This window comes from Triticum aestivum, chromosome 5D (assembly GCF_018294505.1).
Source record: "Triticum aestivum cultivar Chinese Spring chromosome 5D, IWGSC CS RefSeq v2.1, whole genome shotgun sequence".
Lineage (NCBI taxonomy): Eukaryota > Viridiplantae > Streptophyta > Magnoliopsida > Poales > Poaceae > Triticum > Triticum aestivum.
In genome coordinates this window covers 530,017,605-530,042,617 of record NC_057808.1, presented here as the reverse complement: position 1 = coordinate 530,042,617, position 25,013 = coordinate 530,017,605, and the positions used below count along the sequence as shown (strand labels likewise).

General features: G+C 45.4%; 1 pseudogene; it reads left to right on the top strand.

Moving 5' to 3' along the window:
* The first annotated feature begins 11,792 nt into the window (after nt 1-11,792).
* Nucleotides 11,793-23,738, top strand: LOC123121118 (receptor-like protein EIX2; annotated as a pseudogene).
* Nucleotides 23,739-25,013: the final 1,275 nt, after the last annotated feature.

Genomic DNA, 25,013 nt, shown 5'->3' with positions numbered 1-25,013 from the left:
CTCTTGATCTTCAGCAGCTTCCCCCGTTGCAGCATCACCGTATTCAGGGGGCACATAGTTGTCATCGTCCTCTTCTTCTTCGCCGTCTTCCATCATAACCCCTATTTCTCCGTGCCTCGTCCAAACATTATAGTGTGGCATGAAACCCTTGTAAAGCAGGTGGGTGTGAAGGATTTTCCGGTCAGAGTAAGACTTCGTATTCCCACATATAGGGCATGGACAACACATAAAACCATTCTGCTTGTTTGCCTCAGCCACTTCGAGAAAATCATGCACGCCCTTAATGTACTCGGAGGTGTGTCTGTCACCGTACATCCATTGCCGGTTCATCTGCGTGCATTATATATAATTAAGTGTGTCAAAAACCATTACAGAACATCATGAATAGATAATTAAGTGACCAAATTAATAGAAGTTCATCATCACATTAGAACCAAAGTACATACATAGTTCTCATCTAACAACATATATATAGCTCTCCAGAGCATCTAATTAATTAAACCATACATTGAAACTATGTAAAACATTTCAATGCGAAAACAAATGCGATCATAATCGCAACCAAGGTAACAATTGATCCAACGGCATAATGATACCAAGCCTCGGTATGAATGGCATATTTTCTAATCTTTCTAATCTTCAAGCGCATTGCATCCATCTTGATCTTGTGATCATCGACGACATCCGCAACATGCAACTCCAATATCATCTTCTCCTCCTCAATTTTTTTTATTTTTTCCTTCAAGTAATTGTTTTCTTCTTCAACTAAATTTAACCTCTCGACAATAGGGTCGGTTAGAATTTCCGGTTCAACCACCTCCTAGATAAATAAAATCTATGTCACGTTGGTCGGTATATTTGTCATAAACAATAAATGAATCAAATAGTTATAAAAAGATAATATATACCACATCCGAATCATAGACAGGACGAGGGCCGACGGGGGCGGATACCAAAACCATCGCACTATGTAATAAGAAGGAATAATAAAAGTAACAAAATTAGACAAGTAACTATCTAAAGTAAGAATTTTTTCCTTTCAGAAAGAAGATAAGAACAAGAGGCTCACCACGGTGGTGCTGGCGACGAGATCGGCGCGGGCGATCGACGGCGGTGAAGACGGGGACGGGACGTGACGGACCGCTAAACCTAGACAAATCTCGGGGAAAATGGAGCTCGGAGGTCGAGTTTCGAGAGGACAAAGATTAACTAGTGTGGCTCAGACATTTCATCGAACACCTCATGTGCATAGGAGGTGAGCTAGAGCACCCAAATGCCCTCCCCTCGCCGGCCAGAAAAAACAGAGCACTCTGGAGTGCTCTGCTGTGGCGATGGGGTATATATAGGGAACTCATTGGTCCCGGTTGGTGGCACCAACCGGGACTAAAGGCCTTTGGTCCCGGTTGGTGCCACGAACCGGGACCAATGGCCCCTTTAGTCCCGGTTGGTGGCACCAACCGGGACCAAAGGCCTTGTGCTGGAACTGGCGCGGTGCGGTGGGATGTTTAGTCCCACCTCGCTAGCCGAGAGGCTTCGACAGTGGTTTATAAGCGCAGCTGCGCTGACCACTTCGAGCTCCTCTCAAATGCAGGCTTACGGGCCTATTCTGTCACTATTTGCCTGTGGGCCTTCTGGGCCTTCTGCGGGCCTGAATCCTGGCCCATGGATGGGTTTCTAGTCGTATTCAGGCCGTGGTGGCCCAGTAGGTGGCATAATTTTTTCCTCTGTTTTTTTCTCTTTTGCTTTATTTGTTTTGTTTTGTTTCTACTTACAACAAAAAACTTATTTATTTTATTTCTAATTACTTATGTATTTTACTTTAATTATTTTTTTATTTTTTATTTTATTTTTACTGCTGCTATTTTTACTTAATTTATTAAGGTTTATTTATTGTAGTTACTATAGTTTATTTTATTTTATTTTATTAAGGTTTACGAGCTGTGGGAGGGACGAGGGGTGGCGACGTGCTGTGGGACACGATGCAGGGGCCGAGGAGGGAATTTAGGGTTAAGTTTTTATACGGGAACGGTTAGACGGGCTTTAGCGGGCTTTCACCGGGCTTGTGGGGTTTTACCAGGTCATCGATGAGAGTTTCCAAAAATGTCATTAGAAATCCGTCATGGATTAACAGGTTTCTTGTAGTGATATGTCGAGCACAATGAGTGGTGATCCTCCGGCCTCCCACTCGCACGCAGCCGCCGCCACCCTCCCGCTCGCTCGCCGCCGCCGTCGACACCAGTCCCGGCCATGGCGCCGTTGCTGCCGTCGTGCCCCTGAAGACCTATTCATCTTGCCTAAAGGTGATCCCGTGTCAGATCCTCCACTTAACCCGCGTGGACCGGCTCGTGGTTCACTGACAGTGGGTCCCTTGGGCCCACTGGTCAGGTTTGACCAGTTGCCCCCGCCTCCTTCCTCTGGCCGAACAGAGGCGGGGCTCCGGCGATCAACGCCGGCGAACGGCGGCTCCTCGCGGGGTCCTGAGGGCGGGGATGGATCCGCCAGGCCGGGGCGGTCCTCCCGGTGGTTGAGGAAGTGGCGGGGATGGAGGGAGTCGCCGGCGGCGGGCTCCGCGGTGGACGGCAGCTTCGGGAGGTTTGGGGCTTTGGCCTACGGTGGTTCCCCGACGCAGCTGAGGGTTTGGGCGGCTCCGCACGGTCGAGGGGAGGAGGATGGTGGTGCTATACGGACGGGGGGGGCTCTGGTTGCGACTGAATGGACCGGAGGGCGGCGGCGGCTGTACTGGCCGGAGATGGGGAAGAAGACCCTCCCTGGTCGATTGCCTGTTATGGGGGTGCTAGGTGGGGTGGCTTCAGGTCGCCTGAGGGACTGGACGGACTCGGGGGCTCCTTATATAGGCGGCCGGAGTCGGTTCCAACGGCGGGCGTGGATAAGAACGGCGAACCGCCGTTCTCTAGCCTGCAGGGCGTCGTGGCGGCGACAGGCACTAGTGGACGAGCTCGCGGATAAGCTTGGACTGCTCCAGAGGCGAGCTGGCAAGCGGCTGTGGCTCGGGCGGCGCCGTCCATGGCAGGGGCCTGCTGTGGCCGGCCGTCGTGCCCCTGAAGACCTATTCATCTTGCCTGAAGGTGATCCTGTGTCAGATCCTACACGATACCTCATCACTACAACACGTCGGCGGCGGTATATGAGGCGTCCATGGCCCTGGTGGCGCCTTCAAGGGAGGACGCATGATCTTCAAGAGAGGACAGGCCATCAGATTCATCCACTTGGTAGCGTCTTTGTTCATCCAGGTTTGACGATTCATCGTTTCATTATCTAGTCTCCCAGGGATGTCAAACGTACCCTCAACAACTAACGTCAGCATTTATTTTGTTCTGTAGTGAACCCCCTCGATGAATGCATGTCTGTTGCCGTGGCTAGAGAAAATTCTATATATCCACATCCTAATAACCAACAAGATAAGTAGCAGCTTTGATATGGAGGTATTTTCCTTCACTGCGTGCTTTTTCTTTGTGCCCTTTACTGTACTGTAGTAGCATTTGCTAAATTGCATTGAGAGAATAGGACGGCACAACAAGCTAAGGCTTCAAGAAAACCAACCAAATTCCTTTTTTTTTGGGATCAACCAACCAAATTGCTGTAATAGCACGATCCGCAAGACCTAGAAGGGATCTACACATGACATCGGTGGCTTCTCCTCCGCCTGCTATTTGCCGCTTTGACACTGTTGACAGATCCGAGTTCCACCTGCTAGGCTCGAATGGTAGATGTTACGGGCAACTGTATGTGAATCCCACTCCAAGGGATCGCCCTTCTCTATCCCAGATATGGCGGTTATGGAGTTGATGGCTCGTGTTTTTTTTCTCTTTTGCTTTATTTGTTTTGTTTTGTTTCTACTTACAAAAAAAACTTATTTATTTTATTTCTAATTACTTATGTATTTTACTTTAATTATTTTATTTTTATTTATTTTACTGCTGCTATTTTTATTTATTTTACTGCTGCTATTTTTACTTAATTTATTAAGGTTTATTTATTGTAGTTACTATAGTTTATTTTATTTTATTTTATTAAGGTTTATTTATTTTTATTTATTTTATTAAGGTTTATTTATTTTATAAATATAAAAAAATGAACATAGATGCGCTTATAGAGAAAATTCAACCTAAATTCATAATAAATTTCTATAAAATTTACTATGAATTTAGGTCAAATTTCATGTATAAGGGCATCTATTTTCACTTTAAGAGAAGCTCAACAAGGCAGATAGGGACGGCCTTATAAACTGATGTGAGCGCCCTTCGGTTGGCGAGGTGGGACTGAACACTGGCCGCAACTAGGACCAGGCCTTTAGTCCCGGTTTGTGGTAGGAACCGGGACTAAAGGATGGTGGGCCAGGAGCGTGGCCCATTGGTCCCGGTTTGTCCCACCAACTGGGACCAAAGGGTTCGGACGAACCGGGACCAATGCCCCCACAAGGCCCGGCAGGTCCCTGGCCGCACGAACCGGGACCAATGCTCACATTAGTCCCGGTTCGTGACTGAACCGGGGCTAATGTGAAAACCGTCCTGTGACCTAAGCCCCTTTTCCTACTAGTGGACCAATGCCCACGAGGCCCCGGCCGGCCCCCTGGGCTCACGAACCGGGACTAATGCCCCATGGATCCCGGTTCATGAAGAACCAGGACTAATGGGCTGGCCAGGCCCGAACCAAAGCCCTGTTTTCTACTAGTGTCTACGGCTCTAGTATTCTCCCAGAAAATGTTGAGTCGGGGCGGCATGCGATGTGAGAGACTTGGGCAGGCGCAGGTTTGGCACTGGCGGCGCCAGCATGGGGATACGGTGGGAAAGTTATTTTATCTGAGCATAGGCAGTTTTTGAGGAGGTATGGCGGTGGAAGGTGTTCGGCGGCGTTATTTTTTGCTAACATGTTTTTTTCAATTACGTGATATATGGTGTCACGGTCTATTTTCTAATGCAGGTGTAATTAAGGTGCGATGATTCTTAATTTAGGTGTTCTTAGGAACTGTGTCACTCTTCTGGTCGCACCCACGGTGTCACTTTCTCAATCCAAGCTCATAACTACCGTCAAAGGCACACCCGGCTGACAATTCCCCCCAACAATCTAGATCTACACTTCAAATTCCAAACACGTACCATTGCATTTATGTAAGTCATTACAAATTGGCAATTAGAAAAACTAATTATTTGCATAGTAAGTTAGTAACTATGTGTGTCGCTCTTCCAATATCTCTCTTCCCCGCCACTTCACTCCATCTCACCCTGTTTTGGCTTGTAACTTTTTTTATATCAATAATTCATACCCCCCATCTAGCTACCGTCATGTCCCTCTCTTACTCCATCTGGACGAGTGTCTCCATGCATCGCGCTTTCCACTATGACTGGCATGATCTGTGTTGCTGCCCGCTGTTGGAAAAATAGAGCAAAAAATTCAGCATCAGGTAGAGCAGCTTTCTAATGGATGAACAACTACAATAATTAGGAGTCATCTTTGGTCCATGGACAAAAATTAAGGACAATGGAAGTAGCACATAAACATGCGTAGAAACTTGATAAGTTCAAAGACGAATGGCTTCTAGAATGATACATGGTCAGACCATACTATGTAATTTCAAGCAATCTGTCCCGTGTTGATTTCTTATGAAAAAAAAACAAACCATTTGCTAGATATAGTTAAGTGACCCATCCTCTTTCCAAATGAAGTAAAATTTTGAGCATTTTTGTCTGTATTGTGCTTTTAGTATACAATAGGTTATATTTTACCTTTTAAATAGTTTTTGTTAGGTGTCACTTTAAATCTTAAAAAAAAATTAGGCCAGCCCACCAGTGTAAAAAGGTGCACATTGGCTCCCTCATTTGCCAAAATGGGTGGCAAGTAGGGTTTTCCAGTTTTCGCCACGTCTGCAAATGTTAACCTATCCAGCACATAGAGACCTCACATGCGGTGTGTAGATAGGATGCGGAGTATCTACTCTCGAGCTCAAATGCTCTCTAATAAACAGCAAAATAAAAAAAATAGTAAGAACATTCAAAAAATTCTGAACTTTTTTGATGCAAACTTTGACAAATGTTTTGTGTGCTTGCAAAAATTTATCATAAAATGACATTCCTAGATGTTGTGGTAATAAAACTAAAGCGATGCTCCAAAAATGCTATTTTGGAAGCATTTTGGAGTACTGATTATTTTTGCCATGACTTCCACGAGTGTTATTTCGGGATGAAAAATTTTAAGCACTGAGAACATGTGTCAAAGTTTGCACCCAAAAAATTCATATTTTTTTGGAATTTACTGTTCATCCCGAGCTCAAATGAGCTCGTGAGTAGAAGGGGACTTTCGGTGTAGATAAGTATATTAAGCACATCTGTGTGTGTATTTGGCACTGAGTTTTGGTGGTATAGATGTCACAATATGGAATAAAGGTGTCCTACGTTTGTCCAATAGAAGGGAAAGACAAATAGTTTTGCACTCATGGCCCAATGTACTCTCAACCCCCTCCCTTCACATCATTTGCTATGGGCTAGGCAGGCCACAGCTTTTTTTGGCAACAAGTAGCTCCGCCCCAATCCCTCAAAAAAAAACTCCACCCCATGTGGGCTTACCGCTATCAAAATGGGGAGAAAATAGTAATGATGTATGGTGGATTGAATGCTTTTAATGTACTTCCCGCAAAAAAAAAAGAATGCTTTTAATGTACAGTAGGTGCTAATTTTTATCCTTTTTTTAGGGAAGGTTCTAATTTTTATCCAATGCATCAGTTTGCTTAACTTTTAGCATGTTGCACTAGACAACTCACTTGGCTCTTTGAAACCTTTCAGATTATTGCAACATTTTTGTTCGATGGTTTCTTCACGGGAGGCATCCAGGAGCACTGAGATTCACAGAACAAAACTATATAAGACAACTTTTGAAGTAGTATATACTTAATTAATTTTTTTTGTTTTATCAGGAACACTTGACCCATACTACTTTCTTCAGTATTTTTATCGGTTACATCATATATGCGAAATTGGCAATAAAGTTTGGTCGTTTCCAAAAGTAATTAGAGCTAAATATATAAAAACAATTATTGTGGATTTTGTGCACTCAGTTGGTTTACACCATATATTTCTCTCATTTGGAACCACTTCAAAATTTTATGAAAAAGTGATCTTTTTATGTCCGCTACAGAAGTATGCTTACAAAATTTCCTGCAAAAAGTATGGCTGTATATGCCATGTATATTTTTTGCAAAAATGAAGTTATGACATGTATATGTTAGCATTAATCTTGTCATATTGATTGTATTTGCATGGAGTGAGTCATCTAGCCGTGTGTATGTGTAGTTAGCCGGATCATTAGCTAGTGACTTATCTAGTCAATGGTTGCATGCATGGATTAGTTAGTGGCTGGGTGTGGAGTCATTAGTACTGCCTATTTAAGTTCAACAAATGAATGAGAAGGAAGTCGAGAGGGCTAAGAAAACATGTAGCGCCTGTGATATTCACCGGGAGACAAGGCAAAGCCAGCTTTCTCCTTGGTGAAGTGTGTGTGCGTGTGAGTTTCGATGGAGTGTATTCTTGTGTTCTTGAGAGAAGAAGAGAGAAACCTCAGGAGAGTTGTGCGAGGCAGCTCGAGGTAGAAGAAGAAGCGGCGCTGCGAGAGGAGCGGCGCCAATAATTGGCATCAGAGCCTCGTCGATCCGGCGACGGCGGCGCGGCGGACTCCATGTGAGGTGAGGACTCCGCCGCGAGGTGATGGCCGGCCGCGGCGTAATGCCGCTAGTGGGATGTTGCGGTGCGATCCCGCGAGATGATGATGGCATGGTGATCGGCGTCGTCCATGCGAAGAGGTGGCTGGCTGCGTGCCGGCATGTGTTGTGCTCGCCGGAGGCAAGGTGCGGCGATCCGACGACGAGGATAGCAGTGGTCGTGCATCAACAGCAAGCTCCATGAGATGTGGAGGTCGCAGTGGCGGTAGAATCCACGAGATGTGGTGGCTGCAGGTAGCGGCAAGCTTCGCGAGATGTGGAGGCCGGTGTAGGTGCCCATGGCTACCATCGCAGGAGGGTTTGTGTGATGCTAATGGTGAACACAAGTGAAGCGGCAAGGTTGCCGTGGTGACCGGCGCATGCAGCGTCGTCTACGGCAAGGTGGTGTTGCTGCTTGTGGCAAGAAGATGTGGGTGATCTACATCAAAATTAGAGGAGTTGGCATGACAAGATTAAGGGGATCAATGTTAGCATTAATCTTGTCATATTGATTGTATTTGCATGGAGTGAGTCATCTAGCCGTGTGTATGTGTAGTTAGCCGGATCATTAGCTAGTGACTTATCTAGTCAATGGTTGCATGCATGGATTAGTTAGTGGCTGGGTGTGGAGTCATTTGTACTGCTTATTTAAGTTTAACAAATGAATGAGAAGGAAGTCGAGAGGGCTAAGAAAACATGTAGCGCATGTGATATTCACCGGGAGACAAGGCAAAGCCAGCTTTCTCCTTGGTGAAGTGTGTGTGGCCAGGGTGGACCGCGGCCCACCCTGGAATTTTGGTCCGGCCTTTATACCTTTTTTTTTGAGCAACTTCCGGCCTTTATACCTATGCAGTTAGAGATGGACCAGAGAGAAAAAGAAAAGCCCAATCACACTTGACCCAACAAGCAACAACGTATGTAGGCACCACTTCACGTCTACATCGAGCCTTCCCGTCCACGATGCCCAGCCGCCTCCGTCCCCGTCCTCCTCGCCGCTTCCCAGCGACCCACGTCTGGCTCGCCGCTCGCCCGGACACCCACGAGCCTCTCCACCCCACCCCACCCCTGCGGGCTGTGGCCTTGCCCCTGGCCGCCCGGCGCTCGGAGCACATCTCAGGTCTCCAGCACTCTGGTGGTCGTCAGATTTGAGGTCGCCCACTGCCAAATCCCCAATTGATTTAGAGTTTGTTCTTTGTTGTGCTATCCACTGTCCAGAAAACGAATCGACAACCACATAGTACAAATAATGTTGCACATCATTTGTGTTCAATTATGTCATTATGTTTGATAAAAGAAAGTTATTATTGCAAAATTATTGAAGAATGAAGAGGACCATGGACACTGCTTTCGTAGACATGTTATGAAGAAATAAGCATACAGGATTTCTATGTGGGATTATTGATTAGTTAAGAAAATTCATATGTCGTAGATGTCAAAAAAAATATTTAGAAGGACCACCCTGACTTCAAATCCTAGATCGGCCACTGTGTGTGTGCATGTGAGTTTCCATGGAGTGTACTCTTGTGTTCTTGAGAGAAGAAGAGAGAAACCTCAGGAGAGTTGTGCGAGGCAGCTCGAGGTAGAAGAAGAAGCGGCGCTGCGAGAGGAGCGGCACCAACAGTATAAAAATAACAAAATCGTAATCCCTCCGTAGACTAATATAGATCTTTTAGATCGCTACTTTAGTGATCTAAACGATCTTATATTAGTTTATTTACAGAGGGAGTACAGTCTAAGTGAATTTGTGTACGGCGCAGCCAATGTTATTCCAGCATAACCACACCCATGCACACGCAGGGCCAAATACTGCCTTTGGAAATAAAAGTAAGGGAATCAATCCATTAGGGCGAATTACAACCTTTGGAAAGAAATAAAGGGTAATCAATCCATTCGCGAGGAGGGCCAAATACTAACTTTGGAAAGAAATAAAAAGGTATTAATCCATGCCAATCATTCAATCAATATCTATAGCGCTTAATAGCTCCTCCATATATATATATGTGCACCAAGCTGTCGCTATATACTATATGCTAGCATCCGGCCATTAGTTTCAACCACAGCAGCCTGCGAGCAATCGCTGAAACCGTACTCGTCTACCTAGCATCATGGAGAAGTGCACGATGCGCGTCCAGGCAATATTGTTCCTTCTTGTATGCTTTGCCATCCATGCACAATGTAAGTGACACAGACGCAACACCTTCTTCTCGTGTTTTTGTTTGATCCATTGCTTAATTATAAATAGTTTCGAACTTGATTACGAACATGATATACCATTTAATCATATGGTTATATGTTAACAACATATTTTTCTTGAGATTTTTGTTTTTGAGGAAATTTCTTGACATTTTCATAGGTAGAGGAATAGGCGTGCAAGATTATGGATACCAAGGGTGCACCCACAAGAGTAAAACACACACAGGGTGCTATACCTGTTTACCCCTCGAGGTGTGCTATTCAACATTGGCCGACTGCAAAGCCCACTGCAAACGACCTCCCGGTCACAGTCACCTCCCTGGTAGTTCCTCATTAGCTTGAAGAATGTACTGGATATGTGTTATGTATTGCTGAAAAAAGAACTATGAACGAATAAGAGACAATAATATTATGTTTTGTTATACTTTGCAATTGTTGTAGGCAACTTTCTTGGGAACCCTTCCCTCCGGTAGTCTGATGCGAGAGATTTGTAAGACGTCTCGTTGATTGTTTCTCGGGAGTTCAATCCATCGGTGATTATTTCCATATATAACTCACCATCCCCTCTCCAACCTCCTCATCAATTCTCCGCTGCCAATGCACGGTCAAGCACGACAAATTGCTAGCCTCGTGCGATAACTGATCTTTTTGGAGGTGGTGTCATGGCTCCAATAATCATCCACACATCCTATGCATTTGTCGCCACTAGGTCAACCAAATTCAGATTTATGTATTTGGAAAGTTTTCCAAAGCTTTGCAAATGGGAGGAGGCATGAAGCAACGCGCTGCTAGCCTAGGAGGAACACCGTACACAAAGGAGACCAGGGACTAGTAAGCAGAAAAATCGTTATAATGCTCGCATGGCTTAATGCTCTCCCTAGACATTTCCAAAAAAAAAGGATGCTAGGCATCTAAGAAAGAATACTGGAGCCAAAACCAAAAATAAAAGGATATTATCTAACAACATAAAACAAACAAAGGGCGGCAAATAGGTAGATTAAGTACATTTCTGTGTGTATATTAACCTATCCTTCACAGAGAGACATTGAAAGACATTTGGTGTGTGGATAAGTACATTAAGTACATTTGTGTGTGTATTTGGCACGGAGTTTTGGCGCTGTATATGTCACCGTATGGAATAAAGGTGCCATATATGCGATTTGTCGCTAACATGGGGAGAAAGTAGTAACGGTGTATGGTGGATTGACTGCTTTTAATGTAAGTGCTAATTCTATTTCCAATACATCAGATTGCTTAACATTTAGCATGTTGCAGTGGACGACTCACGTGGCTCTTCAAAACCTTTGAGATTATTGCACATTTGTGTTTAATGGTTTCTTCATGGGAGCCATTGAGGAGTACTGAGATTCATAGAACAAAACTACAGAAGACAACCTGGAAGTATGTCCTTATTTAAATATTTTGTTTTATCAGGAACACTTAACTCTTACTGTTCTATTTTGTTCAGTCTTTTTATCTGTTATCCTATATATAAGTGAAATCAGTCAATAAAGGTTTGTCGTTTCGAAAAACAATTATAGCTAAATATATAAAGAAGAGTAGTGTGGATTTTGTGTACTTCATTTGGTTTACACTATATATTTTCTCTCATTTGGAACCAGTTCAAAGGGTATGAAAAAATGAATGTTTTAAGTCTGTACTAAATACGAAAGTATATGCGTACAAAATTTCGTGCAAAAATATGGTCGTCGGTGGTGAGGCGAGTCGTCGGATCCTGCACGTGCGGATTGTTTTAGTTTTAGGTTCTAGGATCCTAGTAGCTTAGGTTTTTGGATCGTTCGCCGTCTTGGCTTTGGCGGCGGCGACGACGATGCTAAATAAAGAAGCTCGAGATTCTTCTCCAGTGAGGCAATCGTCTCTATGGTCGGTGATGGATTCGGGAACGAGTCTGTTCAAGCGGGGATATTGTGGCGACGGCGGCATCCTCTTGGTGGACCTGTGTCATCGGGCTCCGCCGTTGCGACGGCGTTTGCTCCCGCGTCGGGGCGGAGCTATGAGGTAGTCCAGGAGCGGATGCAAAATGTGGTCTGCATCGACGACATCTGCAAGACGGAGCATGTAGTGCTAGGCTCGTGGTTCGTGGATGGAAGGTATGGTTTCCTCCTTCAGCGTTTTAGTCGTGGTGGGGTGCCAGACCTGGAGTTCGATGGCATGTCGGGGGTGTTGCCCCAGTCTGATTCGTTCAACGGCAATGACTTCACCTTTGCTGAGCCACATTGGAGGTTCTCAAAGCTGCATATCAGCGATAGAGCCGCGTCGAGCTCGGGCGAGGAGGTGATCCGTCATTTTTTTTTTGGTGGTTGTTGTGGCGGTGCCGGAGGCGGGCGACGGACGTTGGTGTCAAGCTCAGAGACGTTATGCTATATTTTCAGTTTTATCATGTCGGTCTTTTTTTGCGCGCGCGCGGGGGTTGGGGGGAGGGAGGGATATCATGTCGGTCTTTACATGACTTGTATCTTTATGATATGAATGAGACGTGTATTACCATGAAAAAAAATATGCCGTGTATATTTTGGCAAAAAAAAAAGATACAGCATAATAATAATATACAAATAACAAAACGGAAACACTAACGCCCACACGTGTGGGCGTTTGCATCTCGCCCACACGCGTGGATCTGCGTCCATTTGTTAGCGCACGAATCTTGGCATGTTTCTAGTGCCACGTAGGACTGGGCTGGTGTGGGCATTCACCCGGTCGCCCACACGGCCGTTTCACAACACGGGAGGGGCCGGTGAGTGGGCGTTCAGCAGTTCGCCCACACGCCACTTTCCACTCACGCACAAGGGCTGGTGTGTGGGCATTTGCCATCTCGCCCACACGCCCGTCTCCTCTCCCACACCCAAAGCTGCCAGTTGCCATGTGTTTTGCAGTGTACATGGCAACTACCCTAGTATGCTTGTAAGCAGATGGCAACTCTTTTTTTTACCCGAACATGTTAGTTGCCATGTGTTTTGCAGGGTACACGGCAACTGCCCTAGTGTGTTTGTAAGCAGATGTCAACTCTCTCTTTACCCGAAACATTTTATTTTGCCATGTCTCTTTGTAGCGCTACATGACAACTGCCTAGTGTTAGTAGGTGGCAAATCCTAAGGTTTTCAAATCATGGCAACTGTAGTAAACCAGACCATACATGGCAACTGCCTAGTGTTAGTAGGTGGCAACCCCTAAAGTTTTCAAATCATGGCAACTATAGTAAACCAGACCATACATGGCAACAACTGCAGTTGTCCAAAATGGCATCTGACACTTAAGCTGAGATGGCAACTGCAGTTGAGCAACCGTGGTAACTGTAGTTGTCCGACATGGCAACTGTAGTTCAGCGACATGGCAACTGCAGTTAAACGGACATTGAAGAGGGTCCAGACCATGGCAACTGCGGAGACGCGTGGTGACTGTCACGTGGGGTGTGCGGGACCGTGAGGTAGGTGGCTGAGAGAGGTTATCCTTTTTGCCCACACGTAGACGTGTGAGAGGGACCGCGAGAGAGAAAAAAGGTGTGTGGGCGCTAGTTGTTTTGCCCACACGTAGGCGCGTGGGTTGTTCCTCTTAGACACCACACAAAACGTGTGCGCAGACCCCTTAACGCTCACACGTGTGACAGTTATCGTCGTCCTAACAAAATGGTACAGTCCAAGTAGTCCATAACCACCCCTATTCATACCCAAGGCCAAATAGGTACTAAATTTGGAAAGAAATAAAGGGCAATCAATCCATTCGCGCGTAGGGGCCAAATGTACTAACTTTGGAAAGAAATAAAGCGTGATTAATCCATGCCAATATCCAATCAATCTTTATATCACTTAATAGCTCCTCCATATATGTGCATCAAGCTGACGCTATATATATGCTAGCATCCGGCCATTAGTTTCAACCAAAACCAGCCTGCCAACAATCGCTGAAACCGTACTCGTCTACCTAGCATCATGGAGAAGTGCACGATGCGCGTCCAGGCAATATTGTTCCTTCTCGTATGCTTTGCTATCTATTCAGAATGTAAGTGGCACAGACGCAGCACCTTCTTCTCTTGTTTATGTAATTCGGTGATTTTCTTAATTATAGGTTGTCTGATTACCCGAACCCTGGCGACGGAACGATTAATATACCGTGTTTTTTGAGGGCTAATGGCATGTGCTCTGCCTTTTCATTATAGATTAGGAATTTACAAGAGAGAAGTCTGAAACCCTAGGGCAGACAAAAAGAGAAAAAAAACAGAATTACATAGCTAGAGGCCTCGAAAAAGCCAAGTCCAGGTATGTTAAGTCAGACCTGACTAAGCAAGCCACCATATCAGCAGTTGAAGAAAGGTTTTGAAAGATTCTTCGGTTTCGCTCATTCCAGATGTTCCAGGCGAAGTAAAGCGCAGCTGCTGCCTTGTTTTGCTGCCCGTAGGCAAAGCTTCTCCACCAGGATGTGGTAGAGGTGAACGGCAAGGTTGTTTGTAGCCGACAGTTAGGGAGCATGACAATAATCTTCTGCCACACTTCCTTTGCAAAAGGGCAGGAACTGATCAGGTGGGCGGCAATCTCAATCATTTGATCGCAGAGGGAGCAGGTGTCATTGTGTTCACATCCTCTCGCACGGAGACGATCAGCAGTTGGCAGTCTATTTTGAGCTAGCAGCCAAGCAAAAAATTTGATTTTTCCCTCCACCTTTGCTTTCCAAATGGCATTTAACTCTGGCTTCGCAATGGTTCCGATGAATTGGGCATCATAGGCAGTTGCAGCAGTGTACGTTTTGCTGTCGTTCCATTTCCATTCAATGTCGTCTGGATGATCCGAAAGAGTAATCCCTTGAATCCGGTGCCAAAGGTCAATAAAAGAAAGCAGGTCTTCAGTGGTGCTAAGACGTTCGATTCCTTTCATCCAGCGGCCTTGGTGGAGAGCAGCAGCCACAGAAGAATTTTTCCTCCTTGCAAGCTTGTGGAGGTTTGGGGAAATGTCCTTAGGAGCTGTTCCACTTAACCACGTACTACTCCAAAACTTGGCCCTTTGACCGTCGCCGAGCTTGACAGTTGTGGAGGTGTTGAATAGCTGCATGTCAGTACAAGTGCAAGGGAGTTGCGATCCAACCCAAGGCCTGTTGGGGTATTTCCAAGAGTACCAAGCCCATCTTAACCTCAAGGATCTGCTGTAAAAATTGAGATTTTTGACTCCAAGACCCCCAAGTTTTTTGGGGGAACAGACTTGTTGCCAATTGACCGCACATTGGCCTCCTTTGGCCTCTTCTTCTCCTTTCCACAAGAAGCTTCTTTGAAGTTTGTCAATCCTCTTTACAACCCATTTGGATGGCGCAAAAATGGTCAGATAGTATGTTGTCAAGGAGGTTAACACAGAGTTGATAAGGGCCAGCCGCCCCTTCTTGTTAAGTAATTTGCCCTTCCAGCCCGCAAGCTTTGCTGCAACTTTATCAATGAGCATTTGAAAATCCACCCTTTGAAGCTTGCAAATACTCAAAGGTAGCCCAAGGTACTTGCATGGTAAGGAGCTGGTTTCGCCCTCAAAGTCAGCTAGAACCTCATCAATAACCTGGTTTTCACACCCAATTGGGTATGCTGCAGATTTGCTGAAGTTTGTACAAAGGCCAGAGATCTTTCCAAAGGCAGCAAGGATGGTTTGAAGAGCAGACACTTCAGCTTTGACAGGATTCATGAACAGGGCAGCGTCGTCTGCGTAAAGGCTGATTCTGACAGATGCAGTGTGATGGTTGATTGGGCTGAGAATATGTTCCTCCGTAGCTTTGTCAAGAATTCTCTGTAGTGGATCGATGGCTAGCAAGAACAGCAACGGCGAAAGCGGGTCACCTTGTCTCAGTCCTTGGCGATGCAGAAAAGGTGTACCAGGAGCACCATTTAGGATGATCCGCGAAGAGGTAGAGGCAAGTGAGATAGCTATCAGATCTCGGAATCTCTGGCTGAATCCCACATGCTTCAAAACATCGAGAAGATAATCCCACTTGACCGAATCGAAAGCTTTTGCAATATCTAGCTTCAGGAATAAGGTGGGTTTCTTTGCAAGGTGTAGATTATGTATGAGGTTTTGGACGTAAAGAAAATTCTCTTGAATACTTCTTCCCCTTAAGAAAGCACTCTGGCTAGCTGAGATGATGTGTTGTAGTTCTGGAGCAACTCTGCTGGCAAGTAATTTCCCGAGAATTTTTGCAATGCTATGAGTTAAACTGATGGGCCTATAGTCCTGAGGTCTTAGGGCATTCTCTTTCTTAGGGATAAGCACGATATATGCCGTGTTGAGAAGGTTCCAGTGCTTGCCATCAAGAGCAGACATCTGATTTACCGCATTGAGCAGGTCAATCTTTACAGTGTGCCAACATTTTTTGAAGAATGTCCCGATAAACCCATCAGGCCCCGGCGCCTTCTCGGCGCCGATATCAAGTATAGCAGTCTGCAACCTCAAGAGTGAAGGGCTGATCAAGATGGCTTAGGTCAAGGGAAGGCATATTGATGTATTCCCAGTTCAAGCAATTGTCAGCAGGTTGGCGTTGCCCCATCAGGGTGTTGAAGTGATCAAATAAAACCCCAGCTTTGTCATTGTGATCAGTTGCAACTCTATTACCCACATGCAGGAAGGGAATGTGATTCTTTCTTCGTCGACCATTAGCTCTTATGTGAAATAACCTCGTATTTGCATCTCCAGCTTTGATCCAAATCAACCTAGATCGTTGGCGCCACTTGATCTTCTCAATTGCAGCTAGTGCAAGTAATCTGGACTTGAGAAAGACGCGCAACTTTAGTTCCTCAACAGACAGAGGCCGAGATTCTTGTGCAACATCCAGCTGGAAGATCACCTCGGATGCAATATCTGCAGCCAATTTGCTTTCTTTCAAAATCTGCTTACTCCATTTCCTGAGGCCTTTTGCCGTCCTCGTGAGCTTAATGTGTAGCCGGCGAATGTGATCGGAACAGGAGAAGGTTTTTTTTCCAAAGATGATCAACAGTTTCTTTGAACCCTTGTTGTGTTGCCCACCAAGCTTCAAATCTGAAACCAGGGAATCTCTTGTTACTGAGTTTTTTGAGAATGAGGGGGCAGTGGTCAGAGATTTCAGTAGACCCAGCAAGCATTTGGAAATCAGGGAATTTAGCCTCCCACTCCTCGGTAAAAAGAGCCTTGTCAATCTTTGTCATAGTGCAGTTGAGCCTCTCATTGGACCATGTGAACCGTCGTCCAGTGAGAGGTAACTCTTTGAGGTTGAGATCATCAATCGCTGCTCTAAAGCTTCGGAGCATTCTCAGGTTGATGTTTTGGTTGTTCTTTTCTTCTGCCCTGCTGATTAGATTGAAGTCTCCAAGTATAAGCCATTCCGGAGAGCAAACAGTTTTGAGGTGTCACATTTCCAGCAAAAAGTTGGATTTCTCATTATCAGCTTGTGGCCCATAGACCCCAGTAACCATCCAGTCAAAATTGCAAGAGAGGTCTGTGACCTTCACAGTCAAAGAGTACGTGCCAGAGAGATGCGCAAGGTTTGTTATCTTCAGGTGATCAGCAGAAGCAGCTATAAGAATTCCACCACGGGTACCATCAGCTGGGAGGTATGCAAAGTTGTCAACAAAACGGCTCCCCAGACATTCAGAGATCACTTGGTTGTTGATGAGGTTCAGTTTGGTCTCTTGAACGCAGACCAGTCTACAGTGATGATTCTGAACAAAATTTGCCATAATTTTCCGTCTGGCAGGGTTATTTAACCCTCTGATGTTCCAACTCAAAATGTTGTTATCCATTGGGAAACCAAAATCGACCAGCAGCCCTCAACAGAAGGCACGAAGAAGTTGAGCAGTGAGTAAATCGAGCCAAGCAATGGACAAACAGCTACAAGTGTACACCAATTGGAGGCAGAATTCTGAAGACTGAACACACACAGAGCTTCACCCAGACAGCAGAAACTAACTTGCCGCACATGGAGCGTCAGATCAGCCAAGTTAGCTAGCACACATGGCAATAGTATATATTTCTTGGCATTTTCACAGGTCGGGGAATAGGCGTGCAACCTGACTACCAACACGGGTGCTATGGTTCTGCAACGTGCTATAGCTGCCGCCCCTATGATATTTGCTACCCGACAATGGAAATTTGCAAAGCCCACTGCCCACCTCCACACGCAACCACCTCCTCCGCATTTCCTCATTAGCTTGAAGAATGTACTGGATGTGTGTTTTCTCATGATGAAAGAAGAGCTTTGAATAAATAAGAGACAATAATATGTGTTTACTTTGTACTTGTTGGAAAATTTCTTGGGAATATTTAGGACGTCGCGCTGATTGTTTCTTGGGAACTCAACCCATCAGTGATTATTTCCATATACTATAACTTACCATCCTCTCTCCAACCTCTTCACCAATTCTCCCCCAAATTCTCCGCTGCCACCACACGTTTGAGCGCGACGAATTGCTAGCCCCGTGCGATAACTTATCTGTTTGGAGGTGGCGTTGCCGCTCCAAACATCTTCCCGCTGTCCTCTGCATTGTCCCCGCTGGGTCGGCCACATTCAGATTTATGTATTTGTAAAGGTTTCCAAAGTATTTGCACAGAGTTCTTTTACAGTACAGGCATGAAGCGACACGCTGCTAGCGTAGCGGTTTTGATGTTCACAAAAACAACTCCTTTTTCTTTCTGTGGACCACACACTGAGCGTATTTGGTATTTGGATATTATACTTATCAATGACCTGGTCAACCCTCTTAATTAATCATTAGACGAAACTAAGAAACAGGAAAGGGTTGGTAAATGATCAAGAAAAAACTCGGCTTGGTAGTTCTTTTTTTCTGTACCTTTTCTAATAAGAAGTTCATCCACAGGCTACAGGTTCTATCTACCTTTAAGCTGAATTGATGTCTCGTTGAGAGTACAATAGTAAGGTACATGGAAGGACATGTATATTACAAAAACATCTCACAGTTTCTAAAGGAAAACATTTTCCTAATTTTCCGGGAAATAGAAAGATTCTCCCTGCTGGTTGGTTTATAAAGCATCTGTTGGGATAAGAGGTCCATTCCTTATACCTACTATTCAGAAAGAACTGCTCCCCTTTTTGAAGTGCAGTAGTTTGATTGCACTAATTATGCATCAGTCTGAATAAAACTGAAGATCAACCATGGAAGTTCAGAGTAATTCCCTATATACCTGAAAGATCTGCAAAAATCCCCACTATCTCAGTGACAAGTTCTGTACCGTTCAGGATCACATGTAACATTTTGTGGACAGAGCACATATGTATACTTGTAGGTGTAGCGACTTTGTTCGCCTAGTAGGTGGCTTCGAGTTGATCCCTGTGATCATGTTGTCAGACTCTGGTAAATAATTATTAAAGATGACTGTGTGCATCATGCCGATGCAGAGACCGGGGGCAATCCTTCTTTTCGAAGAAAAAAAATGATAACATGTAAGATTGTGGTATACAAAGCAGAAAGTAGTCGCTACTCTCGGGTGTACTACACATTATGGCATCTATAGTTTATTTTGCACATCTTTTTGCACTGTTTAGACAACTGCAGATAAATTAGGTATCTAGTTTCTGTGGAACTTGAAAAAATGCATTATGGTAACACGCACAAGAGCATGCATCATGCATGTTAACCTTACCTGTACACAGTATGCTAATATCTTCTTCTTTCGCTTCAGTTTAGGCATGGTGGGGAAAGTATCGGGTGTTCCCAACCTTGGAGTACTCCCGATGCTTCAATGTCAAAAAAATATTTTTAAATGTTTTCAAAAATTCCAGAAAAAAGTATGAGTATTCATAAGGAATGCCACTACAACTCCTAAAAATTTCAGGTCCAAACTTGAAATGCACATTGAGAAATAAAAAAGACAAATCCAGACTTGAATAGTGTCAATGTTGCTTTTGTCTTTTCCTTTACACTATTTATGCTATATTTCACATTTTTGTTTCTCAATGTGCGTTTCGAATTTGGACCTAAAATTTTTAGGGGTTGTAATGACATTCCTTCTAACCATTCACAATTTTTTTTGGAATTTTTTGAAACACTTAAAAATATATTTTTTTACATTGAAGCACCGGGAGTACCCCATGGTTGGGAGCACCCGATACTTTCCCAGACCTGGTGGCCTGCAAGACATAGATGGGGTCTGAGGGAGCTGATTGTCAGGAAGGATGATGAGCTTCTCCAGACTGACACCAAGGCGATTGTTAGGGCTGATCTCATTGAAATTTGTGTTCAGGTATAATTTGTATGATAATTGCTGCTACTGTATTTCTATGGACATACACTTGAGGTGTGTTTTCAGGTTGGATCCTTCTATGGACATACGCTACTCTTCATCGGCGACGGTTGCTATTATGGTGCGCTAGTCCTATGAGGCCTTAGCATGACAAGTTCCCGACTGTCTACTACAACAAATTTTGCCCCGGCTCCGGCAAGGGAGGAGCGATGACGGCAACGCGCCTTCGGCTTGCTTCATTGCTTGTAGTCGTCGCTAGGTGGTCTACGAATCTGGATGTAATTTTTATTATTTCTGATGTTCGTTGTACTGCCATGATTAAAGATGAATAGATCAGAAGTTTTCTCGCAAAAAAAAGCATATAATGCCACAGCTGAACTCAACATAGTTTGGCATGGGCATGGACGTGGTCATTCCCCGAATTCACGGCGTGAGATGTAGCCGTGTGTGATTGTTTGTCCCTCGGGAGTTCAATCAAGATTTGGCGCGCTTCGCCACCACCCAACAGTTGGTCTGTGAAATCTTTTAGAGTTAAATACATTACAGGTGTCCTAACTTGTTAGGCGCGATTAGTTCGGTGCCTAAACTTGAAAAATACACAAAAACGGTGTCGTAACTTGTCTGGGCGTTCAAATACGGTGCCTCTGAACGTATGCCGCTGTATTGAGTGCCCGCAAAAAATACCAGAAAGCGAGCGTGCAGGGAATTGGAACATGAAACATCCTCATCGCCTCACAATCGAGCGGACAAGGCGGCCACGGTCTGGTTTGCGCTTAATTATCAGCATGCAGTTTATATAGATGATTGCACGTATCGCTCTGCTTATGCTTTCATTGGAGTAATTTTCTTTTTACTTATTTCCAAGTATTATCTTGTTTTTCTTCGAGTGAAGTTTCTGTTTAGTTTTCATGATACATAAATTTTTCATATGGAAAAAATAAAATAATTATCAATATGACATTATTGTTTATTTATCTCTATTCTATAGCCATTATTTTGTACTTTGAAGAGATAAACATGAACTTTTTCTAAAATTGATGTGGAATTAAAAAGTTGAACGTATATTAAAAACACGGTGAACATTTTTTGAAATACACGTTCACGTTCATGCTCATTTTTCATTTTCATATTATTTTAGAAAATGCTCACCGTGTTTTTTGAAAATGTTGAATGCATATTAAAAAATATTGTGTATTATTATTCTTAAATTTCTACAAACATGCTTAACATATTAGTACATTTCTTGAATTTATTATTGTCAAACAATAATATTTAATACACATTGAACAGTTTTTAAAATACAATATTGTCAATTTTAAATAATTGTGCATTTAAAAAATAGAATGAAGATACACAATAATTTCTCGTACTTATGGTCCTCAATGAAGATGCATAAATTTACACAATAATTTTTAATATATGTTAACTTTTTATATCCACATAAATTTTAGAAAAATCTCATGTTTATCTCTTCAAGGTACACAATAATGAAAATAGAATAAAGATAAAAACTAAAAAATAATTGCATATTGATAATTATTTTATTTTTTTCATATGGGAAAATTTATATATCATGAAAATTAAACAGAAACTTCACTCGAAAAAAATAAGAAGCAGTACTTCAAAAATACTGTAGAAAACCTGTGCAAAGCGATACGTGGAATCGTGCATATAAGTTGCTAGCTAGCAATTAAATGTAAACCAAGCTGTGGGCTCTTGGTCCGCTTGTTTGTCAGTCAACTAATATGGACTCTTTACCGTTCCCGTCTGAGTCAGGCTGACCCGGTGGATGGGACATTTCGCTGTTACTACAGCGTGCCGATCCAGCGGGCGTAGCGCGCAGGGTAGTTTGACACTGACACGGCCACACGGGTGGAACGAACGTACTCTGCTGGCTCCTTAAATCAAGGCGTGCATGGCCGAGGCTACTACACAATACGTACTTACCCACTGGTCCACTCCCCAAAATGGCCAGGGCAAGGCCGCCGATCCAAGCTACGGCGATCCTCCTGGCGACGTGGTGCCTCGTCTTCCTCCGTAGCTCGTCAGCCCCAGCCGTGCCTGCACTCCGGCCACCGCCACCACCATCAGCGCCGGGAGCGGGAGGCGCCCTCTGCATCCCCCGCGAGCGAGATGCGCTTCTCGCCTTCAAGGCCGGCCTCACCGATCCGACCAACTACCTTTCGTCGTGGCGGGCCGAGGAGGACTGCTGCGGGTGGATGGGCGTCGGGTGCAGCAACCAGACCGGCCACGTCATCAAGCTCCAGGTCAACAGCTACAACCATGGTACGCTTGTGGAGGGAAACATAGGAGGTGAGATAAACCCCTCTTTGCTCAATCTCCGACATCTGAAGCACCTAGACCTCTCATCCAACTACTTCGGTGGGAGATCCATTCCTGAATTCATCGGTGGCCTCCGGAGCCTGACTCATCTCGACCTCAGTGATTCGTTCTTCGGTGGGCGAATCCCTCCCCACCTTGGGAACCTTTCAAATCTAGTCAGTCTGGACCTCTCGAGTCAACTACCGGGTTGTTACTCACCTGATCTTTCATGGATGTCGCGATTGCGGAAGCTACAGTACCTCATCATGTCCGCGGTGAACCTTAGTGCTTCCATCGACTGGACCCATACTGTCAACATGCTTCCCTCTCTGGTAATCCTTGACCTAGCATTTTGTGGGCTTCGGAACATTATGCCTCCACCGTTGCACTCCAACCTTACATCACTAGAGGTCTTCTGTCTCGAGTCCAACCCCTTTAACTCATCCTTGGGAGCCCACCACTTGGTTTGGGATCTACCGATGCTTCGACATTTAAGTATGTATGACTGCAGAATCCAAGGTCCTATACCTGCTGCAGTTGGAAACATGACCTCCATTCAACACATGATTCTGATGGGAAACAACTTCATGGGCATGGTGCCATCAACATTCAAGAAACTCAAAAGACTAAAAGTGCTCATGCTATCAAAAACCTCCATTAGCGGAAGCACAGAAGATCTATTTCATAGACTGCCAGCATATGGGTTACAGGAGTTGTACTTGGATTACAACAATCTGACTGGGGGCCTTCCAAATCGACTAGAGGATTTTAGTAGCTTGACCACACTTTGGCTCAATAATAACGATCTATCCGGAGAGATACAAGTTGGTATACGGAAACTTACAAAACTGAAGGAGTTACTGGTGAACTCAAACAACCTGCTTGGTACACTTACCGAACACCATTTCACAAATCTGAGTAGCCTACAGGTCTTGTGGATCTCTGATAATTCCTTAACTATACTGGTCAACAACACATGGAACGCTCCATTCAAATTAACTTCACGAGGCTTTAGATCTTGCATCCTAGTGCCCCAATTTCCAATATGGGTTGTCAGGTCAAGAATCAACACTCTTCACTACAGGAATCAGCTTCTTTGCCATCAGCCATGGCGGACGGCAAAGACACGGACGGCGGACGGCAAAGAGCTTTGCCGTCAGCCGCGGACGGCAAACAGCTCCGGCAAAGACAGCGTCGGCAAACACCTTATTTGTCGTCTGCTTTTTGTAGCGGACGGCAAAGAGGCCTTTGTCGTAAGTGGCGGACGGCAAAGAAGGTGTACGGCAAATAGTAGGTGTTAGCCACGTTAGGTGCTAACGGAGGTAACAGAGGCTTTGCCGTCTACCAAACTAATGTTTTGCCGTCTGCCAAACTAATGTTTTGCCGTCTGCCGATTAATAACAGATGGCAAAAAATGTCCATCTACACGTTTATTAAAATCAGAGACATCAAAGGATTTTGTTTATTAAAATATAGTGAACCAGCAGCCCAAGTACACCACAGTATCCATATAAGCTTTGTTCCAACAATCGACGACAAATGAACAAATTTCACAATACCAAATTAGTCTATTTACACATAATAGATTTGCATCTGCTCCATCTACACAAAATTACTCCATTTACATGAACAGCGTGGACCCGGATGAACAAGTGCCTGGCGAACGTGAGCTCGCTCCTCATCCTCGCAACCGCCCCGGCCTCGACGTCCAGATCGATGGCGGTCCTTGCTCTTCCGGGAGCTCAGCCGTCGGTGCTGCTGCTGCCATCGGGGGCGACGGGGCACGGCTTCCGCTGGGGGCGACGGGCGACGGGGCACGGAGGCCGCCGAGGGGACGAGCGAGGGGGCCGGGCCGGGGCCGGCGGGCGAGATGGCGGCCAGCGAGGCCGGGGCCGACCGGCGAGATGGCGGCCAGCGAGGTGGGGGCCGGCCGGTGAGGTGGTGGCGAGCGCCGGCGGGCCTACGGGGGCGACGGGGGAAGTGGTCGGGGGCGACGGAGCTGGGGGTGAAGGCGGAAGTGGCCGCGGCCGGCAGGCGATGTGGTGGCCGGCGAGGACGGGGCCGGGGCGGTGGCGGGTGGTGGCGGGTAGGTGAGATCGGGAGCAGGGAGGGAGATGAGAGAGAGACGTGGTGAGGTGGGTGAGATCGGGAGCAGGAAGAGAGATGAGAGAGAAGTGGTGGGTGGGTGAGACCGATGGATAAGGCAGGCAGTGGGGGCGTGGGGTGCGCGGGTGTTGCCGTGGGGGCGCGTGCATCGTGGGTGTGTGGGGTATGCGTCCGACAGAACGTGTGTCTGAGATCTTGCCAACTCATCGATCCAGGTGATTGATCCGCGAGCTGTGCTTTCTCTTTGTCGTGAGTGTTTCTTTGCCGTCTGCCATTGGAACCTTTGCCGTCCGCTTCAGCCAGCCCGTCTGGATTAACCAGCCGCAGGGTCCAGTGGGGCCCAGTTGGGCTCTTTCCCGTCTGCCTTCTGTAGCTTTGCCGTCCGCTGGCCGACGGCAAAGAAATGGCAGATGGCAAACAATATATTTGCCATCAGTTAGTTTTTTGCCGTCTGCTTTTTGAAAGCAGAC